General features: G+C 47.1%; 1 long non-coding RNA gene across 1 annotated transcript in view; it reads right to left on the reverse strand.

Annotated features, from left to right (window-relative positions):
* LOC137675868 (uncharacterized) overlaps positions 1-9,891 on the reverse strand; it is a 71,941-nt gene extending 62,050 nt beyond the window's left edge. Inside the window, exon 1 of the long non-coding RNA XR_011050019.1 lies at positions 9,617-9,891. This is a non-coding gene — a long non-coding RNA (uncharacterized lncRNA). The remainder of the gene's footprint in view (positions 1-9,616) is intronic.
* Positions 9,892-21,077: the final 11,186 nt, after the last annotated feature.

Raw genomic sequence — 21,077 nt, forward strand, 5'->3', positions numbered from 1 at the left:
TGGACATTCTCAGAAATAACTTTCCTTCTTTTCCTTTCAGCTTGGAGAGTTGTCCTGATATTAGGTTTATCCTCCTAAGTCACTTAGCAAGGACAAGGAAATTCAATGGGCAGCCTCTGTATTTAGCAGAGATTAAGGTGGTCGATGCTTATGTTCAGTTCCCTGGTTAGCTTAAAGTCCTTCCAATTTTCAGTAGATAGGCATAGGTGAATGCAGCTAGAGCTGGAGGAGGAGAGGAATAGGAATGGATGGAGTAACAGGAGAGGATTTAGACCCCTTCATAGCATCCTTTCACCCTCTGCCTCCTGCTGCTGGTAAATCTGCACCTGAACAGCCAGTGCTTTAAAAAAAAACAAAACAAAACAGCCTCTCCTGTTTGGCTTTTTACTTTTAACACCTCAGGTGTTGAGCAAATGAAGGCAAACCTCTGTGCCAGGGCTCTGACTCTTTAACTTTGAATGTACGCCAGCAGGCACAGTAGGAACCCATTCTGTTTTGAACATACTATAGCATAAATGGCCGATAAATCAGAAAGGAAGGAATCCGCATTTTCTATTACTTGTGTGGCCTCCTGGAATGATTGATGTGTTTTTAATGAGTTCTGTATGTACGCTTTATTTAAATTAAATGTTTCTTTTTTAACAAGACCACTTAAAACTAAGTATGGAAGTAGGGCAGCCAGTATTAAGGTTAATTTTACTATAGTATTTTAAAATAACACAATAAAAATACTATGCAACACATTTTTTGATGCCAAAGTTTTAAAGAATGTCAAACCACTGAAGGGGTGGAAGTCAGTGGCAGAGCAGTTGGAACTATAACCTACAGAATGCTGAACCTGCTTCTGATAGCTTTTTTTTTCTCTTTTAATGTACTCATCTACTTTATATTAGTGACTAGTATGTTCAAAATTGAAGAATCTACTGGGAGATAAAAAGTAGGCAATTTAATTTTTTCTCATCAGGTCCATGAATGAAAACTGTAAGAGAATGAGATGTACTAGTTCTAAAGTCTTGAAGGTCATGCTGACCAGAAACAATCACTTAAGTTCACCAACTAACAGTGATTAGACCTTGTTGAATAGATCAGTTTTCAGTGCAGTATGTTCTGATTTTTTTTTCTTAAGTGTTATGTACATCTATGGCTATTTAATTTAACTGATAAAAAATGAAGTGCTCTTTTGCTACATTTTAATTGAATTCTATTTTCCATCTACACACAGTTTACAAATTGTAATTGGAAGACTGAATCATGTGGTAAAGAAAAGCCATTAAATTTTCTACCATAAAATGTAAAAATTAAGAATTAGAGGTTAGTTATATAGATGATAAATAAAAATTCTACAGGAGTGAAATAACAATCTGGATAGCAAAAAGAATCAAATTTTGTAAAGAGTTGAATAAGGGCCTTTAAAATGAAAAAAAAAGCAAATGTAAAACCAGACCAAAATAGGCTGCATAAGACAAGGTCTTTCTCTTTTCTGTTTTAAGAGGTAGCTAGAACTGATAATTTACCTCAAGAGACACAAACCAATCTACCCAGTCTGCTGATAACATACACTTGTAGTTCTGGGTCCTAAACAAACACAATATGGGCCTTGCAAGTGCTTTAGAAAGCCCTGGTTAATAATCAGTTGTCCAGGAGTCCCCTCTGACCTGTGCGGGCCCTCCTTCGTCTTGGAACAAAACCCCAGCAGCTGTTGCCTACAGGAGCCATCATGGTGCAGTAGCTGCACCCCTCGCCGCTGCCTCCGCCTCCCTCGGCTTTCTCGCCACGTGTAGCAAGAGAAACCTGCTTCTGCAACTTAACGTTCAGAGCAAATTAAAGAAAGTTGGGCAGATGAGTTACTGAGACCGGCCTCAGAGTAAGGTAGAAGGCGATGACCTAGGGTTAGATGACCCTGACTATCAAGAGTGTTGCCTTGACAAATAGTAATTGCTTGACAATTGCTCTAGGCTTGGAAAACTTATGTTATCATGTTCATGCTGTATCCACTGATAGAGATTGTTTTCATTACACATACGGGATATTTCTGACTCCACTGAACCTACTGATGTGTGAAAACATAGATAAGTTCAAACTAGAGGTCTCAAACTTGAAAGTCTGAAACTTGACATTCTCTCCTTTGTTCGAGTTATTCCTTTTAGCTGGTGGATGTCTGTCTTTAACTCAAGAATCAGTCTATGTCCAGCATCTCAGTGGTCTTTGAAATGCTTTTTTTTTTTGAATGGTGTTTTTGTTAGAGCTGGAGGAGTTTCAATGACAGAATATCTCAGTTTTGTGCTTTGTGAATGCTATTGTATTAATTCTCTCCTTGTATAGGTTTCAGAGTTAAGGCTGTTGGACACGTTAAAGAGCAGTCCACACTCACAGCTCAGTATTTAAGGCATATGCAGACGTTCAACATTGATTACATATTTTATACACTGTAAGAATTTTTTTTGTCTGTACTGTAACAGAACTTCCTTTTGAACTAATGTCTACAGTTACTGTTTCCTCTCCTTTCGGCAGAAGTTTTAGTGATAATATAAGCATGAGCCTCTTTCAGTTGAAAAAGATTTTATTTTCTTTGAATCAAAGTATTCCTTTTTCTGAAAAGCTGCCGAGTCGCTCCCTGAAATAATCTTATCTTTTTATGTTTTTCCTTAGACCTTAACACGTGTCTGCTTAAGTATCAAAAAACTTCTCTGTGCAAGAAAGACTGTAGAGAGACATAAAAGATGATAGGAAAATTTTTGGGGGGATATAGATTGCTAAAATAAAAATAAAGAAAGGGAAGGCAGCATGCGATGCATAGCACTCTTAGGGGCTCAAGTGGTTAGGGAGGTGTCTGCTTGCTGTATTAAAGAAAAGGCGGCAGGAGTCTGTCTGGGGTCAGTACATGGTCACTCGTGACCTCAGGAGCATAGAGAGGTAGAATCCTTGTGACATGATTTGCAAGAGAATGTGTAGGCTTTGCTTCATTCATTTACACAGTGTCAGAAAGTAAATAGGATACTGCTTTCTTATTTGATAAAGTCTTCAGTCATCCAACTGAAGTCATCTTCCATTAAACTTATTTTCTTATCTTTCCCTCCATTTTCATGTGCCTCTTGCACGTTTCCTGCAGGCTCTCCCTCTAGAATGATGAATCTTATGCATGAGAAAAGGACAGTTTTGCTACTACTTATAAATTTGTTGTCATATGACACAACCTGTCATTATTTTAATTCTTGCTTTCAAATGAAATGTCTGCCAGTCTCTATGTTGAAACAGTGTATTATTAACAACAATGATAGTAATACCTAGATGTAATATACAGCTTTTCATCTATAGATCTCAACCTTTTTTTAAGCCTGGAAAGAGATTTTGTTCCTTTTAAAACTCACAGAGCTCAGGTAGAAGTGACTGAGGCAAGATTAAACAGCATTTATACCTTCTCACTGTTGGGCCGCTTGACAGATGATACCATAATGATACAGCTCTTCCAGCCTCCAAGTGCCACTGACTCACAGCCCGGCATCTATGCAGTGCTTTGTGCAGACTCTCCCACTGCACCCAAAACTTCCCCTATTCCAACAGGAGGAGGCTTATGGCTTCCTTCCACAATTCCTCCAGAAGGATCCTTCCCTGGGTGAGAGATGAGGCTTTTATTGCCCTTTCCCAGTCAGGTTATATGCCTTGGGACATCCTGTAAGCATTATTTTGTCTCTTAGATTCAGTGAGAGGTAGGACAGTTTTAATTGTCCCTATCTTACAATCGAAAAGCCTTCAGTGAAATTCTGAGTTGGGGACAGGATAATGGCCCTCGTTTGAACTCCCGTTCCAAACCCTGGCCAAAACACTGTCCGTCTTCCACTTTGATATAGATTTAACATCATCTGTGTGATTTAACTTGAAGTGTCTTGTAGCAATCTGCGCTCAGATGGTGAGATGAAAGAGAGCGCAATTATATGCCTTAATGTGTTAATCCATCCAGTTTATTTAAGCGTGTTCAGGAAATTATGCTAAGTCACTTAATTTCTTTTTTTTCATTTATTTACAGGTCTACTTTACCTGTAGTGCTGAGCTATTGTGATTGGTTTTTATGACTTGCGTCAAGTGTGAAGCTTTCAAAACCATGTGTCAAAGGTAAGTTAGTTCAGTAGTATTCTTATTTGTATACGTTCCTAAATATATCATATGTTTACAGGGGAAGTTTTCATCACTTAATTGAAGGCTCAGCTCTGTTGATAAGTCACAGTCCTGAGTAAAGGATGTTGTGAAGCAGTACATGCTCTTGCAGGGAGCTCTGAGAGTGGTTTTCTCCCGGTGCTCTCCAATATACTGAGGAAGTGTGCGTACTGCACCAGCTTTTAAAATAGTGCAACCTGATCCTTTCTTTACAGCTCATAGGGTGGGGGTGGGAAGCGAAGGTGAAAGAATAGTAGCCCAGATCCTCCTTCCCGTTTTGGGTCTGGTTTTCTCTGTTGAGTGAAGACAGCATTAATTGTGCATGACCATTATGAGAAAGGACCCTTTGCTCTCACCCTTCACAGTTCTTGTGACATAGGCCAGGTTTAATCTAGTCCGTGTTAGGAGAAACTAAGTACACTTACAGGGTTATAATGAGCTTCCCCCTCATTTTCATTTTCCCTCACTGGTATGTAAATCATTGCTTGTAGGGGATAAAAATCTGTAGGAGTTACGAAACTGAAGTGATTGCACTAATGCGGAGCTCCTTCTAGTTAGTCTGCAGTGTTTATTGCGCTGTTTAGTGTTGTAAACGAACTGCGAATCAGAAGAGACAATCTTTCTCTAACCAACTAATGAAAGTAAAATTGACAAACTGAAGTAAATTACTAAACAGATCTTTACAAACAAGGACAGATAATGTGCAAGTCAGGAAATTAGTTTGTTTGAGTTTCACTTGTGGGTAGGGATCAAAAAGTTATCCAGATATAGTAGTTCATAGATTTAACTGGGAAAGACTACCAAAATTAATATTTAGTCAGGAGCTGTGACAGCCAATCAGTACACTGTCATACAGTGGAATCTTTGTGAAATTTATTATTTTATAAGAAAGGATGTTCATGCACGTACTACATTCAGCCAGAAACAAGGATACTAAGAGTCCTGAAAAAGTACAGTGGTTTTGATATTCTCTTTTGCCAGCTAGTGTTGCCTAGTTTTTAGCATATTTATTTTTTATTTCTTCGTTCTCTCTAAAGGGCATATTTCTCATCTGATGAACTACTACTGATTTCCTGATTTCCATTCATCTTTTACAAAAAAATTTTTTTGTAGCTGTAATCCATGCTGAGAGCACTTTTTTAGTCTGTGCTAGGTGTGTCTTGTGTACACATTATGTACACATGTTAAAATAATGCCCCTGATTAGCTAATATCATCTATATGTGTGTAGTATTCAGAATGTTAATCGTACATGTAGAAAATATTCATGAAATCTACTACAGTACTCTAAAATGTTCTGAAAAATATATTACTTTTTCTGAAGCATGAATGCCAAACTTGAAAACTGTTCTATTAGACAACCATCAATGTAGCTAGAGGGTAAGACCCAGAATGCAGAAGTAGGTTCAAGAGAAGGAACTGGGGAAAACAATACTTCTCATTTCCAGATACTAGAAATGAAACCTGCATAAAGATTTCTCCAAGAATGCTATCAGTCTTCAGTTAGAAGAGTGGTGCCATCACTGGCTAGCTGCTGGAAGGAAGAGAGAGTTTTCTTTTCTTTCCCACTTTCCATAAAACACCAGTTACTATAAAAGGATAGCTGGAGCTCTGCTGCTTTCTTCCTGTGCCTCAGGCTTCATTTTTTAAAACTTTTTTTCTCCCCCTGTATCTTACTCATTGTGAATAACTACTGCATTTTCCTGCTGTTAATAGTTTTGTCATATGGCTGCAGCAAAAAATTGACATTTTGGGTAACTTAAGAGGTGGGTACAGGCTTCTAAAAAGCTGTAACTGGACTTGCAGTCTGGTTAGTTATGCATGGCTGCTGCTTGTTAAAGTGCTACTGTGCAAAAGCTGAAACACTGGGAACTGCCTGCTTGCAGAACCAGGAAGACTGTGCTGTCTGTACCAGTCAAATTTCCAAATGTAAGTTAGTAACACCCTTTACAAGTGAAAAGATAGAAATGTGTTTAGAGTTTTAAACGAAAGCTGTAGAAATTCATAGCATAGGCCTTTATGGTCTCCGGAGAAAGCTGCTGTTATAATTAGGAATTACGAGGCTGCATTTTTAAAAGAACTGGGGGGTGAAGTACAGAATTACATTAAAAAAGATTAAAAAGTATCAGACACCAAATGGTACAGTCAGAGTGGTTGCAGATACGACACTACAGCAGAAGTTGACTGATAAACTTTTTCAAGTGTGAAAAGAGAATGGAACGGTCATTCAGATAATCATATGCTAAATTACTCATTTATGTAATTCAGGTAATCAAAAGAAAAGCAGACTTGGATAAATTAATAATAAACAAGCCTTATTTTTATAAAACAAACAAAATATTATCTTGATCTTGCAGACCTAAAAAGCCTGTATATTGTAATATAAAATTAAGTAAAAACTACATACTGTATATATTAAAATACAGGTTTCAACCTCTCAGCAAGTTAACACAATTTCACTTTTCTTTGTACTCTGGTAACCCAACTCTAGTCTCCAATGCTTTTTGATAGTTAAACCAGAAGGAGCTATTAATGTGAGGAGATATGTATGTGTGTGTGCATATATATACATGTACCTCCTTCCTTAATGGATTAAGACATACATGTAATACAGAGAAAGTATGCTCGTATTTTATTTGCTGAACACCAGTACCTGTGGGATATTGAGCTGACATTTGTTTATCATCTCTGGGAGCGTGACAGATCTGCAGAACAACTAATACTAATCCCAAGGCCAGAATTTGAGAGTGAAGTGGGTTTGAAATACACAGAAACTTAGCTCACGGTGATGGGAGTTGGCTGCAGTTTCTGTGCCTCAGTCTCTAAGCCACATCCCTACCCCAGCTGCTTTTCCAATCCATCTAATAGACCTACCCACCTTTTGTTTTCAGAAAACGGACAGCGCTGGGGTTTGCTTTGTACTGTTGACACTTTTCTTGCTTTCTGTGACAAGCTCCAGAGCCGCAGAAGTAGCCTGGCAGCAGCACTCGAGCTCCAAGTGCAGCAGAACCAGGGAGCCCTCCAGGAGCCGGTGACAGCTCTCGGTCAGTGGCCAGCCCATTGCTTGTAGAAGTTAGCATGCTTAAGTTGACATTGATCCCTCAAGGGACTAGCTCCCAGCTAAACAAAACTGGAGCACAGGGCTAGCCAAGCATAGATTCTCTGTGACCCTGTGTCAGGACCTGTGATCCTGTTGTAAAAGCCAGCGATGTTACCTCCTTGCCCTCTGAGTCTACCAGGGAATTCCCAAGTAAATGGGGGGGGGGGGGGGGGGGGAGTTATTTACATCTACTTGAGTCTCTGTCTCAATCTTTTGTTTTGTTTTGGGGGTTTTTTTTGTAAAAACAAGAGATGATGGAATACTTTAAAAAAGGCATATTTGTTCCCTTATGAAGGCTTACTACAACAAAGCAAGAATAATTTGCCCCATTAATTATAGATAATGGAAAATGTGTAAGTATCTACGTGGTTAAAGAAGTGAGCGTACTGTCATTGATGGTATCACGACTGTTATGTAGAGCCTGGAAAGGCAGTTGCATTTGGATTTTACTGGTAGGTTTGAATATTTAGAAGCCAGGAGACCTGAAGTCTAACTCTTAAATATACTGAGGGTAGAAATGCTCATCTGCTTGTGCAGAGGAAATAGAGCAAAGATACACCACAGCAGAGAAAGCTAGCAGGACAAAGGAGATACTATTGACTCATTCCAGACTGCCGACTTAGCAGCTCAACTTTGTTTCCTTTTAACTTTTGTAACAGTAGGAGCTCAAAGCTCCTCAGTCTATTTTCTGCACAAATAGAAACACCCAGACTTCAAAAAGTAATACACTTTGAAGAAACCCAAACCATTAACACATTAAAAACCGTGCATACTACTAAACAGGGCTTCACGGTTACTTGAATTTTGCATTGAGTAAATGAGGGTGTTTTAGTAATAATTTTATGCTGCCGCATTCTGGGAAACAATTCTCGACAAGTATCAGTTTGTAAAGCACTTTTTGTTGTTTTTAGTGTATATACGGACTTACTGACTTTGCAGTGGGTAAGTACTACTTCAATATTGTCACAGACTGAGTACCCCCCCCCCGACTTTTTTCCCCCCAGTAGCATATGGCAACAAGTTTCTAACCCTGTAACATCCCACTTGTAGCACTGGGGAAAGCGTACAGCGTGTGACATTTAGATTTTGTCCTCGGTGCTTAAATCTATTTCCCATTAAAAAAAAAAAAAGAAAATCAGCTTTTTATTGTCCACTCTGGACAATGAAGTGTTCAAGGCCACCGCTATGACAGCTTCTATGCTAACCTCTTCCCTGTACCAGACCCTGTCAGGAACGTGTTCCCCCCGCAGAAAAACGTCATAAAACGTCATAAACGCAAATTTATCGGCATCATGTAAACCACCCTCATAGCGGAGCGTGTAAGTTGGATTTAACTTCTGAAGTATTTAAGTTTTGGGCTCGGCGTGGAGCGAGGAGGGGGGGAAGGAAAGGCGGGCGGGGCGCCCGTGTTCTGCCTTGGCGTCGGGGGGCCGCGCCCCCCCCCCCGTTGGCATGGCGGGCTGTCACTCAGGCGACGTCACAATACGCCTGTGTGAGCGCTGTAAACACTCGGGCGGGCGTGTGTGTGTGTGAGTTACGCGGGGGCGCGCCTCCCCCCCCCCCCCCCCACGCCGTTCGGGGGGGGGGGGGAGCCGTGGTGGGGGGGGGAGGCGCGCCCCCGCTTATTTCCCTACGCGCATGGTAGCGGCACGAAAGGTAGCATCACTGGAGAGGGGGATGATGTAATTCTCCCTCCGGCCAGTAACTGCCTGCGCTTCCACCGATCCGACTGGCAAAGGGGGGCGGGGGGGGGGGGTTATTTTACGCGTGATCGTATCAGTATCTCCTGACCGAGCACCCCCCCCCGCCTTTAAAACCCCGCTCCGCTCATCCTTCCCCTCCCGGAGCGCGGAGGAGGGAGGAAGGGGTAGGGGGCGGCGGGGAGAGGAGAGGGAGGGGGGAGCCCCGCGTCGTGTGTGCAGGGTAAACACGCCGGTGAGCGCCGCGCCGAGCGGTAAACAAGTCTAAGGTGCCCTGCGCCGCACGGCAACTTGCTGCGGGCGGGGTGTCCGTCCCCGTGCCGTGTCCCCCCCCCGCGCGCACACACACGCACGCACACACACACACTTCCCCCTAACAAAAGCCCGTTTAATATCAGCGTCAGCTTTTGTTCGGCGAGCAGTGGCAACCGTCCCCTCTCCCCGATCACCTTATTTCACCGGTTTCCCCCACACCTCCCCCCAAATCCGCAGGTCCCTCCCCCCCCCGCTCCGTCCCCCGTGCACTAAGCGCCTCCAAACCCGTCCCCGGACCGCCTGGTCGCTCCTGCCCGCTCTCCGGGGCAGCAGGCAGGTAGGCGAGCAGGCAGCTCCCCCCCTCCCGCCTTCCCTCCCCGTAGAAAAGGCAGCAGCTAAAAGGCACTTACTGTCAGAAGAGGAGCGGGGGGGAAGCCCTTCCCTCGGTGCAAAAGCAAAATAGCCACTCGCAGGACGTGGCCAGCATAGGAGGCAGCGAGGAAAAAAAAATATAAATAATCTTCCAGTCGCCTGTGTGTGTGTGGGAGGAGGGAGGATTCGCCTTTTAACCGGAGAAAAAAATAAAATCAAAAAATAACCAGCCCCCCCCCCCCCCCGCCCGCCTTTTTTGTGCAGTTTCAGCAAAGCTGCGAGGAAGTTGGTCCTTTTGTTCCACTATTTATAGATTGCGTCAACATTGCGAAAAGGAGAAGGCGGAGCGGTGGCACTTACTCCTCGCCGCGGGGGGGGGGGGGGGGGGGGGGACGATCCGGGGTGGAGGGGCGGGGGGGGGGAGGGGGACAGACACGCACACATAAGCCCGGCGCATACAAGCGACCTCAGCTCTCCCCTCACCCGCCGCTGCAACCGCCCCGAGCACGGGGAGGGGGAACGGGGCGGTGGAGAGAACCGTGCTGCTTCCCCGCCCGGTCGCCGCCGCACAGCACCGCCCCGCGGGCGACGAGGCGAGAAGCGCCGAACCGAGCGGCGGGGCCCCGGGGCTTCTCGCCTCGCCGGTAACCTCCATCCCCCGGTAGAACCTGTTGCGACCCCTCGGTTTGAAAACTCCGAAGGCAGGTGCATACACCGTCCAGCCTCGCGTTTTCTTTCCCAAGGGACCGAAAGGTTGATTTTGGGGAACCGAGGGGGGAAAAAAACCCCCACGTTTTAAGAAACGGGAGTCGTGAAAGTTAGAAGTCTCTTCTCCTCCGCCATCCGAGAAGGATGGGGGGGGGGGGACGGGGAAACCGGGCGCTGCTCTGGCCGAAGGCCAATGTTTCTAAACTGAATGTAAACAAAGAAAACTGCAAACACCAGAGGAGGGCCTTCCACCGCCGCCCAGGCTGGGGAACGTGTTCCGAAACGGGTGCCGAGCTTTGCCCACCCCCCCTCTCGCCGTTTTCCTCCTCGTCCGTGAGCGCCCACCGTCACCCCGGCCACCGCCCTCGGGTGGGTGCCGCGGGACGCGGGGAGCTTTCCGCCGCCGGGGCACCAAGCCTCAAAAAAAAAAAAAAAAAAAAGCGTCTTTTTTTTTTTTTTTTTTTTTTTTTACTTTCAACTCGGTTTGGTTGGTTTGGGGTTTTTTTTGTTTTTTTTTTTTTTTTGGAGAGCGAGGGCTCGCCCTCCCGCCCCGGGAGGCAGAGCCGCCGTGCCCCGGGCGGGCGGAGGCCGGGACCGGGCTTGCCCGAACCTGCCGGGCGCTCCCGGCTCCGGCCTCGGGGCTCCGTGAAAGCTGCTGTTTGTAACACGTTCGGGGAAACATTCACGGGACTCCTGCTCCGTTGGCAAAACCTTCTATGTTTAGACGGGGAAGTCCTCGCTTGCTAGCACCAAGGCCGGCGGGGTGTCCCTGCGGGGTTAGACAGGAGCTGGAGGGAAGGAGGAAGGCGGCGTGCGTGACCGTGACCCCGGTTGTGCCATCGCCCTAAAAACACCCGTGATGGACATGGGGGCGATGCCTGCGCCCAGCAGAAATACAGCTGTCGGACCGGGCGAGGTTTGGAATTTTTTTTTCCCCGCTCCTTGCTTTCGTGAAATCTATGGGCGGATGTTTTTCCCGTCTTAGTTATGCTTCGTGACGACGGATGCCTTCCCGATGATGATTTTCTGGGGGAGAGTGCGAGTCCCTCGGATATCTCCCTCCGCAGCCCACGCCCGGCCCCTGCTTGCTGGGGAGCGGGGAGCGCAGGTAATGGTGGGAGACAGCTCGGGGTGAATAAAATAAAATCCGTTAGTGTGGTTCCTTTCTTGAAGCGTCCCGTGATCCCGGGCTTTCCTCTCCTCCACAACTTCGTGCTCCGCAGCGAGGTCTCTGTCCCACTTCGCTGCTCTTGCGATGGAACACGACGCTTGCTCATCCTCCGTGGGGACTGCGGCTACTCTTGTCCTGCTCTGCTGCGGTTAAAAAAGTAAAAAAAAAAAAAAGAAAGAAAGAAAATAATAAAGAAGGGGAAAAAAAAAGGAAATAACGAAAATTACCTAGTTCGAAGACGGACAGTGTTCAGCGCTGCTCAAAAGACGGATCGTCTTTTGCGTACGAAACCCGTGGCAAAAGTGAACTCTTTTAATAGCCCTTTAACTAACGGTGCAAAAATTGACTGGTGGTGGAAAGTAGTAAATAGCGGTAATAAAGAATAGACCCAAACTATGAACTATGAATAAGCCTTCCTGGAAAGAACTGAGAACGGAACAGAGAGTAGGCAGGCAATTCGCTTGCTCTGAAAATTTAGAAGAAAATGGGAGTGTGACGCGCTGGCACATTTTTTTTTTTAAAGACTCCTCTAAGACAAAAGATTAAAAAAAAAAAATACAGTACCGTGGTGATGGAAATGGGCGAGGGAAGATAAAAGCGAGAGGTGAAACGGGCATGCCCGCCCCGCACGCCGCCCGCCCCGCCGCAGCCTGGGCGCTGGGGGCCAGGCGCTGACCTCTGGCACAAGCCACGGCGTTCGGGAATGGCGCAACAGCACTTTGGAAGTCCCTAAAGAAAAGCTGAGCTGTTCGAACTGAGGTAACTGAAGGAAACTCGTTATGACCTACATCGCCTTTCTGAGGCAGCAGCCGCAGCCCCGGCCCCGGCGGGTCGCTCCGCGATCCCGCACCCCGCGAGCGGAGCCGCCCCCCTGGCCACCCCCTCCCCCCGCGCCGCCCCCCGGGCTCGCTGCTCTCCGGGTTTACAAATAAACTCGCCTGGATCGAGAAAGTTTCACTTCTGCTGTCAGGGATACCTCCGGGTTTTGGGTTTGTTTCTCTCTCTTTTTTTTTTTTTTTTTTTTTTTTTTGCAGGTTTGCGGCAGAGCAGGGTGCCTGCTTTGGTGGTGGTTTACTGGCTGGTTTGTGAGGGGGAAAGCTATTTTAGGCAGAGGACAAGGTTTTTTTTCCCAAGTTTTTAAAAGCTGTACTTTATTTTCCGAAGGGTTACCGATTGTTTCCTGCACCGGGCAGGAATAGATGCCTTATAGGGAAAAGTTACTAGGTGTTGCACATTGCTTTGCTCTTAAGATAGACAGGGAAACTCTGAAGTTCCTATCAAAAGCTTACCGAACAACTTCCCATATTCTTGTAAGGTAATCTAAAAGTAGTAACGATTAAGCTCCAAATGTCCACGTTCTCAAGACTCACAGTTTAATCCAGTTTGCAGCGAGCTCGGACAGTTACACCGACTTTTTATTAAATGCACAGTCAGCACCAGGGGAAGAACCAAGCATGTTTTAACATCTTGATTAAAGTAATCTGTGCGCGAAGTTAGCGCGTCACCCCAGCCGGGCGAGGAACTGTGGAAAATCAGCCAGTCAGCTTTCTTTTATATTCAATATGACGAAAGAGTCGAGATGAAATGACCTCAAAAAACTCCGCCTTTGGGAAAGAAGCGCTTGCTGGCTCTCCCTTGCCCCCCGCCGCTCCCCCTCAATTCACACTTAGTTACCGACACGCCGTTGACATCAGCAGGCAAAATGAAACGACAAACCCCAGCCCCAAATGCCCGGGTTTTCCGGTCGGGCAGGCGTTTACCGGGTTTTTACGTCGCTCCCAGCGCTGCTTTTGGTATTATTATCATCGCCGTTACCAATATCTTTTTGCAAACTTGTAGGATTTTATTGGCCAACTCACCGGATATCAAAATGGGACGGATAAATCAAATCCAATTTTCTTTATTTTTTAAGAAAAGAAACTTTCCCAGCAGTGGTGGGGAGTTGATTTGATGCCCTTTACTAACAACTTTTAGCAGCTGTGCGTTTCCTGCAGTGGTGATATTTCGGTCTCCTTTCTTAAGAAACCAGCGAAATTTGGAGATAGCGATCGAAAGCAGCTCCCCGTGCCCTTAAGCAGGGAGGGGAGCAGGAAAACGCCGGCTGTGATTTTGGGGGTTGGGGAGGGGTTGTTTTCTCGGTGGGGAAACGGTACTTCTCCAAGCCCGTTTCCCCACCAGATGAGTTTGCAGCGGACACGGAGGGGACGTCCCTGCTCCTCACCGTGGGGATAAGCCACAGTCGCGCAACCACCTCCGGCTCCGGGCTAGGCGGGAGCTGTCAACCATCACCAAATAAAGTCAACGCCTTCGCCTGCCTGATTTTTTTTTTTTTTCCAAAGAACCCCCCCAAATTCCCCCGTGGTGTCACGGAAAGAAAACGGTGGTAACCGCAACTTCAGAGCTCTCCTTGCTCACAAGCCCCAAATGTCAAAGGCAGGGGAGAAGGCATTTGTGCTTAGGAGGGGACCAAAAGAAAAATCAGATCTAGCTGGGGAGGAGAGGGGTGTGAGGGAGGAGGGGGTGAGAAGGGTTTCGTCTGTGCCGGGGCTGACACGGAGCGTCTCAGCGGAGAGGGAGCGACTCCGGCATCCCACTCGCTTCCTCGTCGATTTGCTTTACCGGGATTCTCCGGGAGCCCCGCGGCCCCCCCCGCGCCGCAGCCCCCCGCAGTTGCCGACCTCCCCCTGCCCCTCGCTCGAGCCCCGCGGGGGATCGAGGGCGGGCTGCGGAGCCCCCTCCGTTCCCCCAAATCGCTCGCCGTGCGGTCAAGCCCACAGAATGGGCTCGAAAAGCGAGATTTTGGGAAACCTGTGGAGGGAATGGACGTGATCTGCGCGTCAAAGCGAAGCTGAAGGATCAGCAGCCGCACTTAACAGCAGTCACTTCTGCCGAGATTTTGGGGCTTTTTTTTTCGGTCTAGAAACTTTTTTTTTGATGTATCTAGAGCTGCGTAATTTCGTAATTATTTTTTTCAGACACCGTTGTCTATATCCAGCGTGTGCGACCGGGTTGTTAAAGACTGGGTGATTTTTGCTCATATCAACTGGATCTCTGCAAGATTTAATTAACCCCGTGCGCCTCATCACGTTACTTTTACCGAATAAACTAGCTATCCGAGCAGCCTGCGGTCAGCTCGGTACTGCTCTGTATTGCAGGACTGAAGAGGTACGATGCAATGTATACAAAATGACTGTAGCCTTTCAGGGTGTTACTGAGATTAAGTGAAAGTCTCGGGACGGTAAAACCAAAGAACTGGTAGCTGTCCAAGAACAAAATCGTTATTTTTAATTGAGCCGAGGTGTTGTGTGTTTTTTGTGGTTTTTTTTTTCCTAGCGTAGCTGGAAAGTGTCTTTGTTCTGTATAAATTAGTGGAGGCTTTAAAACGCGCTCGTCACGAATGACTGGCGGGAGGGTATATACAGCAAATAATGAGAACCCTTAGCTGAAGAAATACAGTGACCTGGATTTGGATAGCGTTGTCCCAGCGACGACTTGTCTTTTCCTGTTTTTTTTTTTTCTTTTTCTCTTTTAAAAATTCTTTTCAAACTTTAAATATTTCAGAGCCGTGGCCAGGAGCAGGGGGTGTCACTTCAGAAGTGCCCCCCGTGGCCCCGAGCCGTCGTGGCCGGAGAGGGGCTGCCGGGCACCGGGGCAGGGGGGCACGGGAGCTCTCCCCTCTCCAGCCGCAAATGTGAAATTTCTCTCCCTTTTTCGTTCCCCAGTCCAAAGATTTGGCTGATAATAACTAAATCTCTGCGTGACGGCTCGGTTGCCTGCCAGGCTCAACAGCCAGCTCACCCCCTCGATGTCAGGTTTCTGAGCGTCCTGTTTTCCGACACCTTTTCCTCGGAGATGTTCCAGAGCCCATATTTTTATGTGTCCCCGCCTCTCCCGCCCCAGTGGCACCGGGGCTACCGGTTTTGTCTCTTGTCAAACTTCGCGTAGATTTGGGTGTAAATTCAGGTAGTCTGAGCTCTACAGACGCCTGTGTTATCTTCCTATTTGGCATAATTAAATTAAGCGATTTAAAATCTCGTCGTTAAAAATACCAAATGCAAATACTAGGCATCTTGGGCGTCTGCTGGTACTTTTCTTTCTCCCGGCACATAAGGAGTTATTTAACATACAGAAAGAAGCGAAGAATCACCTCCTGTTAGCAAAAGGTCAAACGGTGCAATTAAGCAAAAAAAGTTCAGAGTCAGGAAAAGCTGGAATATCGCTGTAAAAAAGCAACAGCAACTTTTTTTTTTTTTCAAGTGTAACCACCTTTTGGACTTGAAGTAGCTGTTTCTTCTCGGTTATTTACTCGTCCGGGGAAGCTCCGAGGGGCCCGATTCTGCTCCCAGGGAGGTTACCACTGGCGGGGCCGGATACCGGAGGGGGGTCCGTGTTGGCACTGAAGCCGGTGCCTCCACTCAGCTAGTGGTCGGGCGAAGCGGGGTGGAGAGCCGCTGGCAGCCCGCTGCAGATCCCCTTCCCGGCTTAGTTTTGGCTTCCGGGAAAATGAGTAGTTACTGTAAAATGTTCAAATTGCTCCGATGGAAACTTTTCCGGTGTATTGGAAATACGTAAAGACAGAAACGATAATGACACCACTTCGAAAAGTAACTTCTGACTCCCTGAAAAGCAAGAAAAACTTTCAGGACCTGGTAGTTAATGACAGTCATTTCCATCCCGCCCCGCTGAAACCAAAACTCGTGTGTTTGGGGCAATTTCAGACTTTCCTTTTCGATCACCCTTGGGGAGCGGGGGAGCCCTCCTTTAACCACCGCCTGGCCCGTGGTCCGTGGTACCTCCGAGCCGCCGGCTCCATCGCCCGCGGCTTTCCCCGCGGGGTAGCGGGGTCTCCCCGCGGCTCGTATTCGTTTTTCCCCGCTCCCCCCGTGCCCCCTCGGCCGCCCTGAGCAGGGCAGAGGCACCGGGGACCGCCGGGCGCTGCACCGCCACCGCCACCCGCTGCCACCTGCGCTGCGCTCCCCAGCCGGGACGAGCAGTGCTGCAGCTACTTTCAAGTCATTAGTGCTTCTTAGTTATTTTTTTGTTGTTGTTTCTCTGCACCAGCCTCTTATCTTTTTCTCGCAGACACTCGAGCCAGTGAAACCAGTGGGCGTGCAGGCAGTTGCGGCAGCCCGGAGATCTCGCTTTTCTCCCCCTCTCCTCTAAAAGCTGCAGTTAAAATAATGGCAGCGTGGTGATTTCGTCTCCAGCTGCTGCTGCTGGTCAGTATTTACCACCAGACAGTCATTTATCTCCAGGGTTCAGCTAATTTTTTTTTTCCCGGCAGAAAAATGCAAAAGAAATTTATGTTCGGCCATTTTCTGCGAACTTGACACCCCGAGCTGTGGATTTGGTCGTGCTCGGACTTTCCTGGAGGAGCTGAAGCGTTGCTGGCGTTTCGCTGCGCACGGGAACTCTGCGAACACTACAGCTGGGATGCAAAGCAACTTGTGGGTCCCGTCGGCGGAGCCCCCGGCTCTTTTTCCCATCTGTGTCTCTGTGGCAGTGGCCATGAGCTGTCCTGGGGCACGATCAACCCTTCCCGTGGCCCTGGGACTGTCCCCGAGGGTTGCACGCGCCGAGTCCCTCCGTTTCGTGCCGCCCTAAGGCAACCTGGGGGACTCGTGAGAGGAAGATGGGTACCCGCAGAGGGGCTGTGGCAGTACTGGGACAGTGCTGGTACTGTGCTGGGACAGCCTATGACTCTGCTGGGGAAGTCTGGGACAGTGCTGGGACAGTTTGTGACTGTGCTTGGGTTGTGCTGGGACAGTTGGGGCAGTGCTGGGGCTGTCCTGGGACAGTGCTGGGACGGTTGGGACAGTTCTGGAACAGTCTGGGACTGTCCTGGAACAGTTAAGGATAGTGCTGGGGCATCCTGGGACTGTGCTGGGACCAACCTGGGGCAGGCAGGGGCTGCCCTGACACAGTCTGGGACAGTGCTGGAACAGTTGAGACAGTGCTGGAACAGTCTGGGACTGTCCTGAGACAGTTAGGATAGTGCTGGAACTGTGCTGGGACAGTTAGGGTAGTGCTGGGACGTCCTGGAATGGTGCTGGGACTGTCCTGGCACAATCTGGGACAGCGCTGGGATAATGCTGGAGCAGTTAGGATAGTGCTGGGACAGCCTGGGACTGTCCTGGGACAATTAGGATAGTGCTGGGACATCCTGGGACAGTGCTGGGACAGCTGGGGCAGTGCTGGGACATCCTGGGACAGTGCTGGGACAGCTGGGGCAGTGCTGGGCAGGCTGGGAGAGGGCAGCGCTAGGAAGAGCGGGCAGCCGAGCCGGGCCCGGGGGAGGCAGGGGAGGGCAGGGAGGCACCTGGGGCAGGGCCGCGGGGGGCTGAGCCTCGGCCTCGGTTTCCCCCGCTCCTAGCGAGGGCGCACCGGGGACAGCCGCTGCCCCGGCCCCGGCCCCGGCCCCGGCCCCGGCCCCGGCCCCGGCTCGCCTCTCCCTGCGGGCGGCCGCTGCGCAGGGTGGGTGCGGGGAAGGGCCGGCCTGCGGGCTTTCCGCCCAGCGCTCCTCGCCGCCAGCCGCCGCCTCTCTCCTTGCTCTCCGGTAACACGGGGCTGCCGTGCTGTCGTGCTGCGGCGTGTCAAGAAGCGTCCGCATCCCGCATCTCTTCCGCCTGAATATCAGCACCGAGCCCAGAGCTCGAAAAGACGGCTGATAACATCAACCCCTTCTGGCTTCCCCACAGCTGCACCCAATACACCTTGTGGTTTCCTCCCTCCTTTGGGGTTTTGTTTTCTCCCCTCCTGGAGACACCGGGCCGCCCCCACCCGCTCCGCGCCGCCGGCTCCGGCCTGCCCGTGCGGGTCACCCGGAGCGGCACCGCCGGCGCTTCCCCCTCCAGCCCGGTGGGGACCCGAAATGCTCCCGCTAACAGACCTCGTTCTGCCCGTTCCTTCGTGGTGGCAGAATCGGGCCCGTTAGCTGGAAACTAAAGGGCAAAAGACAAAAAAGAACAAAGTGCCATAAACTTTTTTTTTTAATGATTTTTTAAAAGTGGAGTTATGGTTGCATCTCAGCCGTGGCCTTTCAGAGCTCCCAAGCAAGCTGAAAGCTGCTGGCATAACATGTATCTGTGAGTGTGGGACAACAGTTCCAGGAGAATAACTTAGACTTTATACAATAAGTTATATCAATGATATCAATACTCATCTATTGAAACTGAAAATTATTTGCACTCTGAAGTGCCAGTGGCTCTGAAAAGATGTTTTCCTTCATTACTTTTGCTTAGAGATGTAAAGTGCAGTTTTTTCTTGGCCATGTGCATTTAGCAGACGTGTTTTGTACAATCCCACAGGAGAACTTTAATCGCCGGTGAAATTTTGTTTGACTTGGCAATGTAACAGTGGGGATTTGACTCATCAAGATGTAAATTAAGAGTAAATAGAGGAAAAAATGTTTCTCTGCATACATCTGAATGTATATTTCCTCATTTTAATAGATTAATTAATATTACTTCTCAATCATAAATTAATAAGTGCTCTAGAGGGAATTCAGGGAAGAGTAACAAAAATGATTAGTGTACTAAAGGGCTAATGTATGGAGAAACTTGGTTCAATATCTGTAATGTACATCTGCATAGAGAGAAATTAAAGTAGTTTGGGTAATGAAATGTGTGTGTTTGTGGCTGGGGAGATTTGCAATGTGCAAATGTAATCGTACTGCTCCTGCTGAAGTGCTCGCTCGTACTAGCAGTGCTCAGTGCTTAAGCACGATCCGAGTTTCCAGCCTAGAATTCAAACTGGTTTTGAGTTGTTGCTTCGAGGTATGCAAACTCTAGAGGGAAATGAGATTTCAGAAGCTTCACATGCCTGGCCTGTTCTAGCACCTAACTCTGTGTGACTTAATGTGCAACTACGTACTTGTCACTCTCCTGAGAGTCCAGATTTTCTCACGTATTTCACTGCAGATTGAAGCACGTGATTTGGGACTTTGTATCCTACCTTAGAGGCTAGGTCCCTGAAGTCTGGATGTGGTAGCATCTAGCTTATAGGTACTGTACCAGTTATGTCTCTTTTTCCTTATATCGCAGTTGTTCTTCCCCACAAGGACACAAAACAGTGTCGGGGAAAACATCTGAAGAAGAATGTGTCCTCAGGATTAGCATTTCTTCACTTTATTAGGTATTTTTTTTTTTAATCAGCTGTTACACCCTGTTCTTGGTTGTATGTTGCCTACTTGGCTTATAAGCTTACTTGGGTGTGATCATTTTGGGGGAGTCCAGAAACCATCTAACTCATTATAGCAATTCTGTATACTGACTTAGTGATGATGGAGAGTTGTAGCATGCTTATAGAATGTGATAGTCATGTCATAACCACGATGGCCTAAGGATGTAAGCAAGACAGATAAAAATCATAACATGTTATATGAAAAGGAAGTCTTGTTAGTTATTAAAAGCATGTCAGTGTAAAATGATAGTCAGAAAGTATTTGCTCATCACAAAATAGTTACCTCATTTTAGTAAATGCAGCTTGGTTTTTATTACAGCTCAAGTGAGTGGCTCAACTATGTGTGACACTACAAAAACTGCAAGTTATCACAATCAACACATCTTTGTATAGACCCTTGCTTTCCACATGTAACACACAACCATTTCTAGTACACATCGGCTGCATCTGATACAGATTTCAGGAAACAGACCAGCAACATCTAATTCACTGTCTAGAAGTATGTTTAGTTCAGAAACTTTGGCAAAGCTTTCCCCATGAGACTCTCATCCATCTGAGAGCATCTTGAATTATTTGGTGCTTGGGTAGCTCAGATGGGACCGTAGGCCTGGATCCTCAAATGTCATCTGGGATCCTTGGGCATCTGACTCCTGTTTAAGTATTTCTTGTAGTGTAGTAAGGAGGTGAGTATCTGAGTAGCTTTAGATTTTGAGCATAATTTTTTTTCTTAGGCATTATATCGAAGATCTCATTGCACCTGTAAATGTATATTTACAGGAAAGTAACCCTAGACAAGAATATCTTGCTTCTAATGAAGGGATTTCAGCTGTTCTGATCTAGTGTCCTGCACTGCACTGTTAGAGAACTGAGCTCTATTTTGTAATTGACAGGAGGTGAGAGTACTGTAGAAGTAAATCTCAGCTCCTGAGAACAGGAGAGAAGCATCAGTCTGTAGAAAAGGTACCTAGAGCCTCCAAGGTTAATCCCATACAACTGCATTTCAAAGGAAAAAGAAGAAATCTCAGAAACAGTGGAAGAAAGTATGGGAGGGGGAAAGTGGAAAGAAGTGGGATGGGAGGGCACAGCAAGAATGAGAAGAGGGAGGCATGTGTCTGAGATACAGATGACACAGGGTCATATATAAATCAATATATAACTGGGCAACTTACATGATGCTCTCAAAACTCATATTGTAAATAATATGACAATAAAAACAATCGTAGTTGAGGGATATTCTCGTGAGTATGGGTAGGTGGAGGTTTTGTGCTCATCTTCAGTAGCAACTAGTTTCAGCTGCACTAGAACCATTCACTAACGCAGTGCCACTCAGAAGGACTTATCTGAGAGCAGTTACTATGTCTTTATAATAATTTTGAGGAAGAAATGACTTTTCATTGTTGTCATAATTAAAATATTTATTTTCATTGCATTTATTAATT

This window comes from Nyctibius grandis, chromosome 2 (genome assembly GCF_013368605.1).
Source record: "Nyctibius grandis isolate bNycGra1 chromosome 2, bNycGra1.pri, whole genome shotgun sequence".
Classification (NCBI taxonomy): Eukaryota; Metazoa; Chordata; class Aves; order Nyctibiiformes; family Nyctibiidae; genus Nyctibius; species Nyctibius grandis.